The following is a 14,742-nucleotide window of genomic DNA, read 5'->3' on the forward strand; positions in this document are numbered from 1 at the left end:
CAGCACAACTTGAGATGCTGCTGCTGCTGCTGCTTTTAATCCTCCACATTTGTTTTTCGTTCTTTCTTTAATCCCAGATTGTTGTTTTTTTGTACCGCGTTAATCTATTTCCACGTCACGAGGATGATCGCGGCTCGGGTTTATGACTTTAAAGTCCTCTCGCTGTTCTGATGTGGAGCGCGGGTTCAGTGGATGTCGCGTCGTTGGCTCAGATCAGTCATCTTCGGCAGTAGCTGCTCCTCTTTGCTGATGTTGCCTCCAGCTCTGAGGTTCTTGGCAGCGCTTCTTCTCGTGTCTGTGTTGCCGGTGCTGCGGCTGCCAAACACAAAGACTTCACACACGTCTCTGTTTTCTCTCTCTTTCATTATTCTTTTCAAGGCCACGACGGGCTGATCAGCACTAAGAGAATGTGACAGGTTCTTTTGACGATGTTATCACTTCCACACTTCCACATTTAGCCCCCGTTAAGACCTGGTATTAACCTCAACAAGGGCCAGAACACACGCGCCTGTGCCAAGCACAACCAGCCCCAGTGGCCTAATGGATAAGGCACTGGCCTCCTAAGCCAGGGATTGTGGGTTCGAGTCCCATCTGGGGTGGCTCATTGCTTTTTGGCTGAGTGGAAGACAACTGGGCTTCTAACTGAACGGTTTCCTGCTCAAATCCTGGGACGGGTCGACGTTAAGAACCGTTTTATTTGCTTTCCCATCCCTGATAGTACCTGGTGTGTTTTTTTGTACCTGTTTTTTGAGCTGATACAGGAACTAAAAAGAACACCAGGTACCAGGAACTATCACAGATGGAGAAGCAAACATAGAGTGTTATTTGTGTCTGGGGAGCAATGGGGGGTTGAGTATCATCTTCACAGGCACCCCAGACCTGGAAATTGGTCCCAGGATTTGAGCAGGAGACCCTTCGCTTACAAGCCCAATTCCCTCCCACTCATTAGCCAACCCAGATGGGACTAAAACCCACAATCCCTGGTTTAGGAGGCCAGTGTCTTGTCCATTAGGCCACTGGGGTTCCGTCCCTCGTCACCGTGAATACGTTTTAGTGGAGAACCAATCGAATCGCGTCGTGCTAGAACTATATAAAGGAAAAATGACATGAATTGGCACCTTGAGCTGTTCTTTTGCACTGATTTTTATTCACTCGTCCTCAGACAGAATTAAAAACCGTGTAATAAAGTAATAATATAGTAAATAAAGCAGCCGGTAGCGAGCACACCAGAGTCACTGAGGACATCTCTGTGTTTCTGCAGCGCTCGCCTTCAAAATAGAAGCCAAACTTGTGCCAAACGTCTTAAAGTTTAACATGCACACACACGTAGAGTGAAGGTTAATGCTTAGTGACAGCCATTTAACTTCGCCTCCTCTCACACACACACACACACACACACAGACACACACTCTTTTTTCTCCTCTTCTTCCTTTGTGTGTGTGTGTGTGTGTGCAGAGAAATACATGACGCTGCAACTCCGCGTTGGCTGAAGTACTCGCTGCTAAAGTAGAGAGGATGCAAATCTGCCACACAAAGCTACTTTCATGTGAGGTCAGTAAACACAGTGGAGAGTGGAGGGAATTACAGTTATCTGTCAAATGCAGATCCTTTGATGGAAGGTCTAAGTGCTCCTCCGATCTGAAGGGGGAAGGAAGGAGAGATGGAGCGAGGCGGCGTTTTCAGCAGGAATGCAGATGAGAGCGGCTTAACGGCGGAGATAAAAAACGCCGCGCGCTGATTGGTTCAGATCCGGGCGAGCGGAGAAGCCGTCAGCGGCGTTTGTTCTGGCACAGTGAGGCAGAGTTTTTAATGTGCACTCTCAGGTTGGGACTGTTTACTGTAACGTCACATTCGCTGTTTCACTCGCTCTGTCAGTTTAACGGGAGGCGCTCGCAGACCTGAGGACGCTGCGGCGTGTGACTATAGAGGGAACGGTTCAGTGTTTTCAGCTCAAAGTGACAAAGAATCACCTCGTCAAACATACGCAATGTCTTCAGAACACGCTCACGTCTTAATCTCGCTGTTACACGCACTTTTCCCACAGGAAACTGACGTTCGTGAAGCGTAAACTCTCCCACACCAAACCCCATAGAGAAAACCAGCGATTTTAGCTCGCGGGGACACAGGAGCTGCTGCTCTAGTGCTGCCTCGTGTGGTCACTTTGTGTCACTGAAGTCAAGCTGAACGATGGATTTCAAACAGTAAAGTGACAAATTAAGACATTTGAACTTGATAAAGGAGGCAGCAGTGGATCAACAACTCCTGTGTGCTGTGATGTAAAATCACTGATTTTCTCTATGGGGTTTGGTGTGGGAGAGTTTGCGCTTTACGAACTTCAGTTTCCTGTTGGAAAAGTCTGTCTAACGGTGAGATAAAGACGTGAACGTGTTCTTAAAGGGATCGGAGACTTACACCGATGTAGATTTTATTCGCTGAGTCTGGACTAAGTGAATCTAAACTATCCCTTGTAAAACTGTACAGTAGATGTAATGAGTAAGATTAATCAAATCCAGCCTTCTCTGGAGAACAGTGACCTTTGTTGGCAGCGTATTTTGCAGATTCATGGGAAAACAGCTCAACTAGAAATACACCAAATATAAGGGAATTGATTTGAATTTATCAATGAGGTAAGCACATTTTGCTTGATTAGAATTTTTGAAACTAGCCTGTAAATTTTCAGCCACTTTCAGACTAAAATGCTCCGTAAAAACGAGGAAAAGCAGGCGACACACAACAAAACTGGTGCCATATTCTATAAATTTGTACTTTTCTTGATTAAGCTTAATTTAAGAATGTAAACACACCAGTCTGTGATGGTTTCTGATAGTTATTTCTGTATTTAACACATTGTTTTGGCGTGTTACTGTGGCTTAAACCTGAAAGTAAGACCAATTTCTCCTAAAAAAGGCTTATTTTACCGTCTTCAATCACATTTTTTACAGCGTTCAAACTGCTTCCCTCTGTCTGCTGCGTGTAAATACACAGAAAGCATGTTTTCCGTGTGTCAGTCAGCGCTGAGGTTTTATCACAGGTTACAACAATCATCGCTGTGTCTCATAAAAACAACATGTCGCTGCTGTCGTTGTCGCTGTCGTCGTCGTCGTTGTTGTTGTCGCTGCGTTTTCTCGCGTCGTCAGAGTCAAACTCTGCAGAGGACTGAGAACCAGAGGCTGGAACAGATCAGGAGGAGGAACTGAGCTCAGGAAGAGAAACCTTCACGTGGGCGAATCCATCTGCTCACAGCCGTCCCAAAAAAAAAATAGAAATAGAAATAAATAAATAAAACAGCTCAGAAACGACAGACATTAGTCACAAGGAATGAAATTAAAGCGAAAGTAATGAGCGTTTCAGAGTCATTAACTCGTCGAGGATTCATTTACAATGAAAAAGAAAAGAATTTTGACTTTAAGAAACTTATTTACTTTTGACTTTTAGCATTTCTGACTTGTATTGTTGTCTCTGTGTGTGTGTGTGTGTGTGTGTGATGTTGGACGATACAGCGAGATTTTCACACCGCATACGATCCAAAAAAAAAGTAAAATAAGCTTTGTTTCTGGGAAATAAATTTTTTGGCAGGAAAGTTTTTGCACTAGTCAAATAATAATCTAATTTTGAGAAACTTTTGTCTCCGTGAGATATAATTATTTTTATAACAAGCTGAAACAACGGTTGCATGAAAGGATTGGCGCGTTGGTGTGAAATGGTACGTTATAAATTGTCAAAATCAGTTCAATCAAGAAAATAAGTGTCAGTTTAAGTAACTTATCTCGACCAATGTAAGAGATGCTTAAATTTCTTTATCAAAAATTTAAATAACATGCGGAAAATTACTGAAAAACTAGAAATAAGAGCCTTTCAATCCTTTTAATGTAAAATATGACTCATAAATTGTCTGTGTGAAGGTCGACATATACACATTAAACAGTCAAAAATGTTATTACTAAAGTGTAGATTCACAAGTAAAAGTTAGCAATTTTGATGTTTGCCAAAAACAGGACCTTAAAACTGCGTAAAAATAGTTCCAGGGACTGACTTCAAGGGGCGCTGGTGAGCTGTTTTGACACTCCAATGCTAACAATTACGGTATATGTAAAATGTAGTTCAGTTTGGGCAAAGTCATAAGATTTTTCAGGCTTAGTCACACCCCCAAAAATGTGATTCTTGATTCTTGTGAACAAGACGACAGATTTAAATATGTGGAGGAAACAAAAATGATATTTAGGTACATTTTTCAACATAAGTTTAAAATAATCAAAATTCAATTCAATTCAATTGAAGCATCTGCCTCGCCCGGTTGGGGTGAAAGGAAAGAACAGGGACAGAGGAGAGGAGGGAGGTTCAGTGGAGACCAGGAGCAGCTACACAATTGTATCAAGTTATAAGTTTAGACAGACAGTGATGACATGTTTATAAAACTACAATGTCATTTATATAAGCAGCAGCGGATAAGCATTATACAGATATCAACTTTAACTAAAGCATAATAATAATAATGGTGATGACATGTATGATAATAATAATAATAGTTTTGTAACTGGATCTGGATCCTACAGCCTGCAAGACGAGGACACAGGGACAGAGAGAGAACAGGAAGGAAACCGTTGACAACTTTTGATTTTAATGCTCTATGTGACCAAATTACATGACATATACTCGCTTACAGGGGGCGCTGTGAAGCCATTTCGCCATGTTACTAGGTAAAGAACAGAATATGAACATTTTACGTAAAGTTTCATGAGTTTGAGATTTTTGGCGGAAGAGCAAGAAAGAAATGACAAAATTAAAGCCAAGTAAGCATAGAAACCAAAATGGCTGGTGTCCTGTTGGGTTTAGACTGTGGCTCCAAGAGACTTTTTTTGGACACACTTGGACACTTTTTACTGACCTGATAAAAGTGCGTACTAAATATGCTAAATCTTCGACCAAGGAGTTGAGAGGGCAAACTCAAGTTGGCGCCGTGGAGTCATGTTGCCATGCTAACGGCTAACAAAAACAGAACATGAAACACATTTTCATCAAGACTTTTCTGTAGACTATCATGAGTTTATTCAGGCCTGTTATATGTGATGCTTTTGGTTGGAAAAGATGACGAAAAAAAACCCAGTTGTTGCCTGGAAAAACAATATTAAAAAGCATATTTTTTTCCACATTCTGCCTTCAGTGAATCTTCTGTGATCCATTAAAAGCGGCACAGACACTGACGCGCGCTCACGTATTCAGATCACAGGCGATCTGATTCTTTCACTTCACTCGTGTGCTTTCCAGGGTTTGAGACGTTTGTTGACGGTTTAAGTGAAGATTACAGAGAACAGCTGACGCTGATGAGGTCGAGGAGGAGGTGGTGGTGGAGGAGGAGGGGGGCGGTCCTTAAAAAATCAGGCACAAACAACTTACTCATTTCACAGCAGAATGTTTCCTCCACACACACACTCAGCAGCCTGCTGTGATGTGCGCCGCTCAGAAACAGTCCCTTCGGCAGGAAAAAACAACTGCTATTTATCATAGAGTCTCACCGTAAGTGAGAATAAGCAATTAAAATATGTGGGTCAGAGCTTTCTGAGATAGTGCTTACACCGAGACGCGGCAGAACATTCATCACAGCTGAAGAGGAGGAACGATGAAGAGTGTGAACAGACTGGCAGCAGCTTCTCGTCTTCAATCCTCTGCACTTTTGTACCACTCAAACATCCAGCGTGTGTGTGTGTGTGTGTCATGATAGCGGTGGCTGGAGCAGATAGATAGAACAATAACAGAGGTGAACTGTATGATGAGGTCCTGACACTGACGTGAGAGCGCCCCCTGTGCTGAAAACTAGCCTGAGATACAGAAGATTGCAGCTAAATGTGAATTTCCGTATCGCGCCACCTCATTAGCTTCATACGTGCTGCGAGATACTTCTCGAATACATTCCTGTCTTTAGCGGCAGTAACGGCGTGAATTCCAGAAGTCTGCGTATTTTGGCCAGTGAAGACGATCGTATCTTTTCTGGAAAGGACGAAATTCCATCGTATGGACACGGCGACAATCAGAGAATAGCGTTTTTGAAGTTATCGCCAAAGTGACAATTTTTCAACTGCACAACAAATGACATGGAAACACGGAGTTGCTGATCCACTGCTGCCTCCATCACCAAGTTCAAATGTCTTATTTTGTCACTTCGGCTTTTGAAATCCACCGTTCGGATACACCTCAGTGACACAAAGTGACCACACGAGGCAGCGGTAGACCAGCAGCTCCCGTGTCCCCGTGAGCTAAAATCGCTGATTTTCTCCATCGACTTTGGTGCATGGACACCCAAGGTGTCTCCACGTTTGTATGATATATAATGTGGTCGTTACATAAATGCCGCGCCCTCTAGAGATACACACCAGTATTGTACATCGTACACATGTGTATGCGTCTGCGTTTGACCTTTGATCTCTTTATGTTTCAAATGTAAACTCGTGAACTGTTTCCTGCTGATTATCTAACCTCAGCTTCTCTGTGAGTTTGCGAGCGAGTCGGTGTTCTTCATCCCTCCTCCTCCTCTTTCTTACACAGATATATATATTTCTACATTAGTTGTGGGAGGCTGATAAAGATGCATTGTCTATTTCTTTTACTTTTTTTTTTTTTTATTCGATGGCATCAGGTTGGTTTGTTTACCAGATATCAGCCTGTGGGAGGATGGCATCTGTTTCTCTTTGACTGCAGAGCTGCAGTGTGTCAGTTTGTTAAAAGCACACACAAAAACCCAACATGGGGTTGGAGAAACAATATATTAAACATCTATAAATAACAGTTCTTAATTGAAGAAGTGTGTGTGTGTGTGTGTAGGAGACGAAAACACAGAGCTAGGTGTGAGTTTGCAGTGATAAAAGAGCCAAAAGTGAAGGAGTTGTACAAGCTGCTGGTTCAGTTTCTGTGTAGGACTCAGGATTGGCTGTTGGTAGAAAATAGAATAGAACAGTCATCGTGTGTATTTTCCATATTTACTCATGTTTAAATTAATTCATAATCAACCTAAATTAAAAGAATTAGCCTTTATACAAACAAGAGGACCAGGGCGTCAACTGGGTCTGGAACCTGCATTCTAGAAATTTGTGTCAATCACGAGCTTCAAGTCCTTTTTAAAGTGCGGCATGGAGGCCATTTTGTAAAGTCACATAAACCATAAAGAACATGGCAGAGGGACGAAGCAACACATTCTGCATTCAGAAAGAAAGTTTTTATCTTCAGTTTGTTAAGTTACGATTAGTTATAGGAGATCATTTATGACACCATACTTTGATTTTAGTTGCGATGAGGTGGGGATAAGAGATGTTAAGATGAGACAAGACCTTACTGGAAGAAGAGGAAGAACCAATTTACTGCAGAGGCCACACATCCAGGAGAAGAAGCAGGAGAGATGAGAAGAACAGTGTTGAAGGACTGTGCTGAAGAACCTAGTTGAGGAACGTTGAGCTGTGGAGGGCAGCATTACATCTCTATTCTTCTCTTATTATGAGAAGAAGGTCATTTCATTACCTTCAACTCCTGACTGTCCAGAGACCCACTTAAATATTACACTACAGCTCAACAACAACATAGGATTTCAACCACCAGGTCAGGATGGACCTGGTGGAACAGGTCTGACCTTCTTAACCCATTCCATTGCCCACAAGATTACCAGCAGCTCAGAGGACTATATGAACCAGCTCCTCCAGATTCTAGATCTTTAGGTATAAATCGGAAATAATTATGTAGTCCTGAAGTTGTTTAATGTTTAAAGTTCTGCAATCTTCAAGCAGAGATAAGTCCACTGACGATTCAGGAAGAAACCAGAATGGGACTGGAGACCAGACAGATCCAGATTCACTTCTGATCCAGACCATGAAGCTAGATTTTTTCCTCATATCTTTAACCTTCCAACAATCTTCCTCTCGGCATTTTGCAGCAGCTCTATTTTTTGAGGCCACTCAACCTGAATCCCCAATTTCAGAGGTGACTCTTCAAAATAAGACTGGAACAGATACGTTGGAAAATCTCCAAAATGTTCTGGTCTATACGGAAGAATGTAAAGTGACAAAACTTTTCAAGAAAAAGGACTTTGATCTGTGACAGGGGCTTTGATCTGTGTTGAGGAACTTTGAACTGTGTGGAAGGACCTTGCTGAAGAACGTGATTTTAGAATTTTCAACTGTGAAGGCCAGCATTGTGTCTCTTGGTGTACAGCCTACCAGAAATTATTCCAGGAAGACTAAGAACTAAAGTAGTTTGGATTATCACTGCGACACAGCAACAGTGCAACCAACTCAACGACTCAGTAACAACAACTTAATCTATAAAGTCCTCCACTCAGGAGGACATTCATTCATTTTCTACTGATTTATCCTTCACATGAGGGTAGCAGGGGGGTGCTGGTGCCAATCCCAGCTGACCATTGCCAAAAAATGTCTGACAAGCTCACGGCGAAGAGAAAGACACAACAGACTCCCATCATGTTGATGAATGAACACCAAGAACAAAATCTGACAGCTGACCTGGACGATATCCAGCGAGACACGACAGATGACTTCCACATGGAGAGTGTCCAACAAGAACTGGTGAGCGTCAAAGTTTTACAACAACACTGCAGCATCGAGTATGAAGCTGAAGGTCTGACACTCAGGCAGAAGACCGAAGGCCCTCAGTTTAGACTTGATGAAGAACCCGAGGCCTTCAAAGACACTGGAGCCCAAAAAAGCCTCATAATGAACGACATGAAGCCTGAGCAGAGAGCATTCTGTCAGGAGGTAATGGAGGAGCTTGAGGTGGAGAGGGAGAGCAACATGAGCCTCAGAGAAGAACTGATGAAAGTCAGAGCTTCACACCAGGAGATGAACCATATGTATGAAGCTGACCTCAACACACTGAGGTGGCACATTAACGTCCTTCAGCAAGAACTCAAGAAAGAAAAGAAGAGTCATGAAGACAGTGTGTCCAAACATCAGCTCTTGCTCCAAAACCTGAGGACTGAGCAGGACACCTTCTGTCAGAGGATAACACATGAGATCAAACTTGATGTGGAAAACACTGCTGAGGAGAAGATGCTTCTGCTGAGAGCAATGGAGAATCTGAAGTCTCAGCTTGACGGTCAGCTGTCACTTAAACCTAACATCTCCACAGAGTTCAAGGTTGAGAGAGAGGACAGTCAGCTCCACCGAGACAAGGAGCCGTGGGAGGAGAATGTTCTCCTGAAGCATGGACCTGAGTCCGAAGAGCCGGATGTAGAGACAGTCAGGGTTGAGTCTCCAGAGAAGAATCGGTTCCAGATTTGTGAGGAGTTGCTACCTAATATTATCCTGAAGCAGGAACTTGAGTCTGAAGAGTCTGATATAGAGACAGTTGAGGTCCAGTCTTCAGAGGAGAGTCAGTTCCTGATCCGTGAGCTGGAGTTGAATGAGCAGAAGATGAAGCTCACTGAGGAGAATCAGAAGAATCAGATACTGACCAACGAGCTGGAGACTCTCCGACAAGCCGTCACAAACGCGAGTGTTGACATGTCCACGATGAAGAACCCAGCTGCCCTGAAGATCCGAGAACTGGAGGACATCATTGGTGCTGAGCATGAGAAGAGAGAGGCAGCCGAGGCCACTCTAACGAGACAGGTGAAGTTGGCGGTCAAGCTCATCTTTGCTCTGACCGGTGCCCACAACAATCTAGAAGAGTTCAGATCCCAGTGGGAGCGGGAAAGGTCCCGTCTACTCGCCGAGCACAGGCAGGAAACAGACCGCATTATGGCAATGCTGCGTTTAGAGGAGGAGGGGAGGAGGCGGAGACTGGAGTGGCAGAGAGACATGTTTGCTTTTCTGGAGTCTCTGGGCATAAATGACGACAGCTCTGTGGGACATGGAATAGGAGGCGGAGGAGACGGTTGGGAGAGGACAGGACGGTCTTCAAATATTTAACCAAGGTGTGTTTCCTGATTATCAATGTGAGCGACATCAATAAACCTCTGACCTTATGTGGCCTTTCTCTACTGAAATTTAGGGTTTCATTTAGTCATAAAGTTGTTATAGTGTGTAAGATTTAGTGCCATCTAATGGTGAGACTGCAGATGGCAACAGTCAGAGAAGTCCTCAGTTTTCACAAGCACTTTCTTAGTGGTCACCAAGTACGTCGAGTTGTCCGTCAAATTACTCGGGATCCAGAAAAATGTATCTAGTTGAAAAGATCTCGCGAGTGTGATGACAGCCGGTAGACTCCAGAGTTGAATGATTGTGTCCATTAAAGTAGAGACGAAGGGAAGTTGAAGATGTCAGGACACTGCAGGTGTGGAAAAATTTCCTCTACACCCGTTTCCAAACTCATAAAAAGCATCAGATATATTCATTTTCTCATGTTTTGCGATATATCGGTCAATCTCCGTGGATATAAAGTGACCTCTTGCCAACATGGCCGCTTTTGTATTAAACACTTATACAAACATTCTTACGTGGTAATGCTTTTCTCCGGGATGTGACAAAAGTTTTTTCCTCTTGATGACGTTTGAGCGAGAGGGAAAAAAGCTCAGTACATCAACGAAAATGTTGGGATTTTCGTATTTGGTAAATGCGACTTCATCAACAGATCAATCTTCACTCGCTGCTGCTGAAGCGTAATCATCTGCTGCTGCGATGCTGTTATCTCCCTCTGCCCAAAAAGCAGCTCTTTATGTTTGATGATTCACTGACTGTTACCAAGGCACCCATTAGATGTTTCATTTTTTCTTTTCAATCACACCACTTTCATCCATCCTGTAGTAACCTTCGGCGACGGCAGCAAACAGACAATAAGCTCTGTGTTCTTTTGATTCTTGGCTCCGTCTGCGGAGACGAAGCCTTTAATCAGCTCGGTCCGACTACACATGTCCTCCAATTCCACCACTTTTCATCTCCTGCCTTTGAAATGCAGAACTCGACTAATGGTTTTCACTTGTCACAGGATCAATACATTCCCCTGTTCATCCTGAGAGAATAACATACTATTAATTTGTAGGACTGACGGTCTCGTGACAGCGGTATGTCTACCTTTAAAAAAAAAGTAGGAGAAAAAAGAAGCATTGCAGGATTTGCTGTAAAGCCTGAGTGACAGAGAAACCTAAAGAGCTTGAACTTTAAACCTCCCATCTGAGCAAGGTTCCCTCCTCCGTCGTGTAAGCCATGAAGCTGAAAGCGTTAAGTGCAGTGGGATTATTAGCACAGAGGCTCAGATCATACTGGTGTTTGGTGGCAGGCGAAACCTTGTAGCCGAGGATGCTGTGAGGGCAGAGACCTCGGCAGATGTTGTCAAACAGAACATTCACTTTCTCGTTTCTTTTTTTTTTTTTACGTATATGTGGAAAGGAGAAAAACACATCGCAGCAACAGCGGAGATTACTGAGGTTACTAAACTGTAATTATCTGGTTTTTGGTGATATACACTCGTGTATCATCTGCATAGGTATGAATACAAGATAATGTAAGTTTGGATAATTTGAGCAAAAATAAGTGGCAATAATACATTCCTCAGGAAAATGTTTACTGATATGATAGTAAAGGAATGTTGTGTAAAAACAAAATGCTAGCCGGTTGCATAGCGTGACGTTGTACCTTGCTATGACATCGAACACAACATAACTTTGTTGTGGGCGTTTGTCTCGAATTCCATGGATTATTTACACAGATCTCAAGGCAGTGAGGTTTTTCTGTCGCTCCAATCAGCTGACTGTCGTGGGTGGAGCCGTTCTAGCACCTCCCTGACCGTATCATTTTACTCTGGTAGGGAAGGGTTCTGAGGGATTGGAACGGTATTGGAACTTATTCCTAGTGCAAAATTTATTCATGTATAAAGGTGCTATATAAATTTAAAAAAATGTAAATATCTTTTCTAAAGAACATTAGATTTTTAAAATGAAATAACCCCTTGTAGTCAAACTGGTACAAATTTGCACTTTCTTTTGATTTCTAACATCATTACGTGTGTTCTTACGTTCTTACGTGTTCCTCTTAATGTTAGAAATGTCTAGTTTTGAGTTTGTAGTCTTGTCCCAAACCTCAACTATCACCGCAACACAAATTTTACCTCGAAACTTGAACCAGTTCCTCATCAGAAATGAGCTTATACCTCATTAGGGCCAGGTGTTGGTCTCCATGAGGTCCTACTGGTCCTGACAAGGTCAGCATTGATGCCAGAAAAGCTAACGACTCCAAGAACACACACACACACACACACACATTCTGAAGACACTGCAGCTAAATGTGGAGGTGAGAGGTGTCATCTGTGGGCGGAGCTCCGGGCAGGTTTTTCTTTTCTTTTCTTTTTTCTGCATTGAGACAGAGGCGTGAGGCATGAATCCATCTGTCAGACAGACAGACCTCCAACGTCTCTTTTAATAGCTCCATCATCAGACGCTGCCAGCAGCTCTAATTGGCAGAACGTGGGAGTTGATGGTATGAAAATGGCTGCCGCGCTCTTCACCTCCGTGACTGCAGCCTGTCAGTTACACGGGGAGGCTAAGTGAACATGGACGAGCGAGGCAGGAAGAGAGTGGGAGGAGAGAGGGAGAGAGAGAGGAGGTGTGAAGTCAGAGCTTTAATTCTGTTTATTAGATTCTTGTGGGTTTGTTTTTTTGATTATTGCTGTGACACTGACAACAATACAAACAATCTGCCACCAATTAAAGCAGCAGCTCGTGATTATTACTTTCTGCTTTTGTCAGTTTGACTCCGAGTGCTTTTCCATCTCAAGGTGTCGAGTGTGTCGCCGTCGTCGTACGAAATCATTTTCATTTTAATGTCACAAATGAATTTCTTGACCCCGGTTGAAATGAAAGTTTGAACAACGTGAACTTCAGTCACTTCATCTCCACATCTGAAACCAAAATGTCTCACTGCTGCTGCTTATTACCACAAGTTTGTCTCTCTTTATCTGGATGTTTCTCAATCCTGGTCCTGGAGACCCACTGAGATGTTTTTCCTGCTCCGACACACCTGATTCAAATGGTCAGCTCATTAGCAGAAGCCTGATATCGAGCCATTGATTTGAATCAGGTGTGTCCGGGCTGGGAAACATCTCAGTGGGTCTCCAGGACCAGGATTGAGAAACCCTCCGCTGTCGTTCTCAGCCACCTTTGTCCCACGTCCTCTGCACGGATACCACTTCTCATGAGGATTGCTCTTCGTAGCTCCACTTTTCATCAGGTTGCAGTGGTTCGTCCACATCTGACGCAGACCTCGTTGACCCGGACTCATGTTCTCGAGGTAGGACTAAGTGTATTTTTAATCAACCTTTCTTTCCATGTGTTAACTTTTTCAAGACTTTTAAGTTTAGTTTTTAAGAGTCACATGAGCGTCTTTGTACTAAGATTAGTCCTAAACAGGGTTCATTTAGATGCGGTTTTGGTCATATTTTAGTCATCTGAGATGTTCTAGTTTTAGTCGACTAAAACCTGTCGACTATTGTATTATCTAAATGTATTTAAATATTATTATCATTATTATTATAGTGAAGGTTTTGATTGACACAGATATCACTGTTTGTCAGTTGACAGTGAAACTTTACACTTGGATTTATATTCTTCAGCAGGTCAATTGACATTTTTATTTATTATCAGCATTAGTGGTTTGTTTCAGTTTGATCTGCTTTTTAAATTTAACCATGGCTGAGCGGATGAAATAGTGTTATTTACTTTAGTGTCTTTACTGAACCTCTGCGTGGATTTCTGGACGACTCGTCTCCAAATGTGTCTCCAGGTTTGTCGGGTCTTTGTCCTTTTGTTTTTTACAAAGGTCCGCAATGATGAAAAGTTATTGTGTGAACACTGACCGTGTGAAACCCGCGAAATAAAATATAAACCTCATAGATTCAGTTTCCATCGACTGAGACTAAATTTCATTATGAAACTCTTCCTGTGAAAACCATAAAGTAAAAACCGGCGCTGCAGCAGCAGGGATCAGATAGTGGGTGTGGGGTTTCCGTCACTTCAGCCGGCGTCCGCTCTTTATCCGATTATGAACACGGAGCGCCGGGCTGAGTGCTCGCTGCAGGCCACAGCGAGGGGAGCATCAGTCACCGGCCGCCATTAGCCACAGACCTGCCTGTCACATCTCCTCCTTTTAGTGCAATTAGACACACTGTGGCTCCGTGTCCGCGCTGCACTGACGCGCAGTTGCAGAGGTCAGAATGTTGCCTCCAGGCGCTTCTGGTTTCCTGTCATTTCGGCGGTGGCGGCGGTGGTGGTGGCGAGGGCACCGATAGCTCGGGAAGCTCATGACGATGACAGCGTCAGAACAGCGGGGACTCTGTTAGCGGCGGCTTCTTCTCCTCCAGCTCAGCACATTCAGGAGGATTTAGTAAGAGTACAGTGGTGAAGGAAGGGTCACATGCTCCGGGTTCCGACACTCCACACACACTGTGTTTCACAGGTGGACGAAAGCTGCAAATTTGCTTTATAAGTGACTCAAATGACGTTTCCTGGACAAAAATAACTCACAGACTCTGCAGGGGAACAGGACGCCGCAGTATTTTTGTCATCCAAAGTGGGCAAGACAGTCAGATATTTTTGAGTGTGCAGAGGTGTTGAATTACATTCACAATAAAAACAACCAAACAATTGTCAAAATCCAGTTTGGTCGTCCGGCAGCTCTGCTGGAAGTGTTCCCGCGGGACGGTATGTCTTGGATAATAGGCAGGTAGTCAGTCATTAGCTGTAATTATCTGAGTGACAAAGTGTGTGCATTAAAACTAACAATGCAATGCTAAACAATTCAAAGATAATTCAAA

At 43.3% G+C, this 14,742-nt stretch overlaps 1 non-coding gene across 1 annotated transcript; it reads left to right on the top strand.

The window, feature by feature from the left end:
- Positions 1–526: 526 nt before the first annotated feature.
- trnar-ccu lies at positions 527–599 on the top strand. The gene has a single exon. It is a non-coding gene; the product is annotated as a tRNA-Arg (tRNA).
- The last annotated feature ends 14,143 nt before the right edge of the window (positions 600–14,742 follow it).

Source organism: Solea senegalensis, linkage group LG12 (assembly GCF_019176455.1).
Source record: "Solea senegalensis isolate Sse05_10M linkage group LG12, IFAPA_SoseM_1, whole genome shotgun sequence".
Lineage (NCBI taxonomy): Eukaryota > Metazoa > Chordata > Actinopteri > Pleuronectiformes > Soleidae > Solea > Solea senegalensis.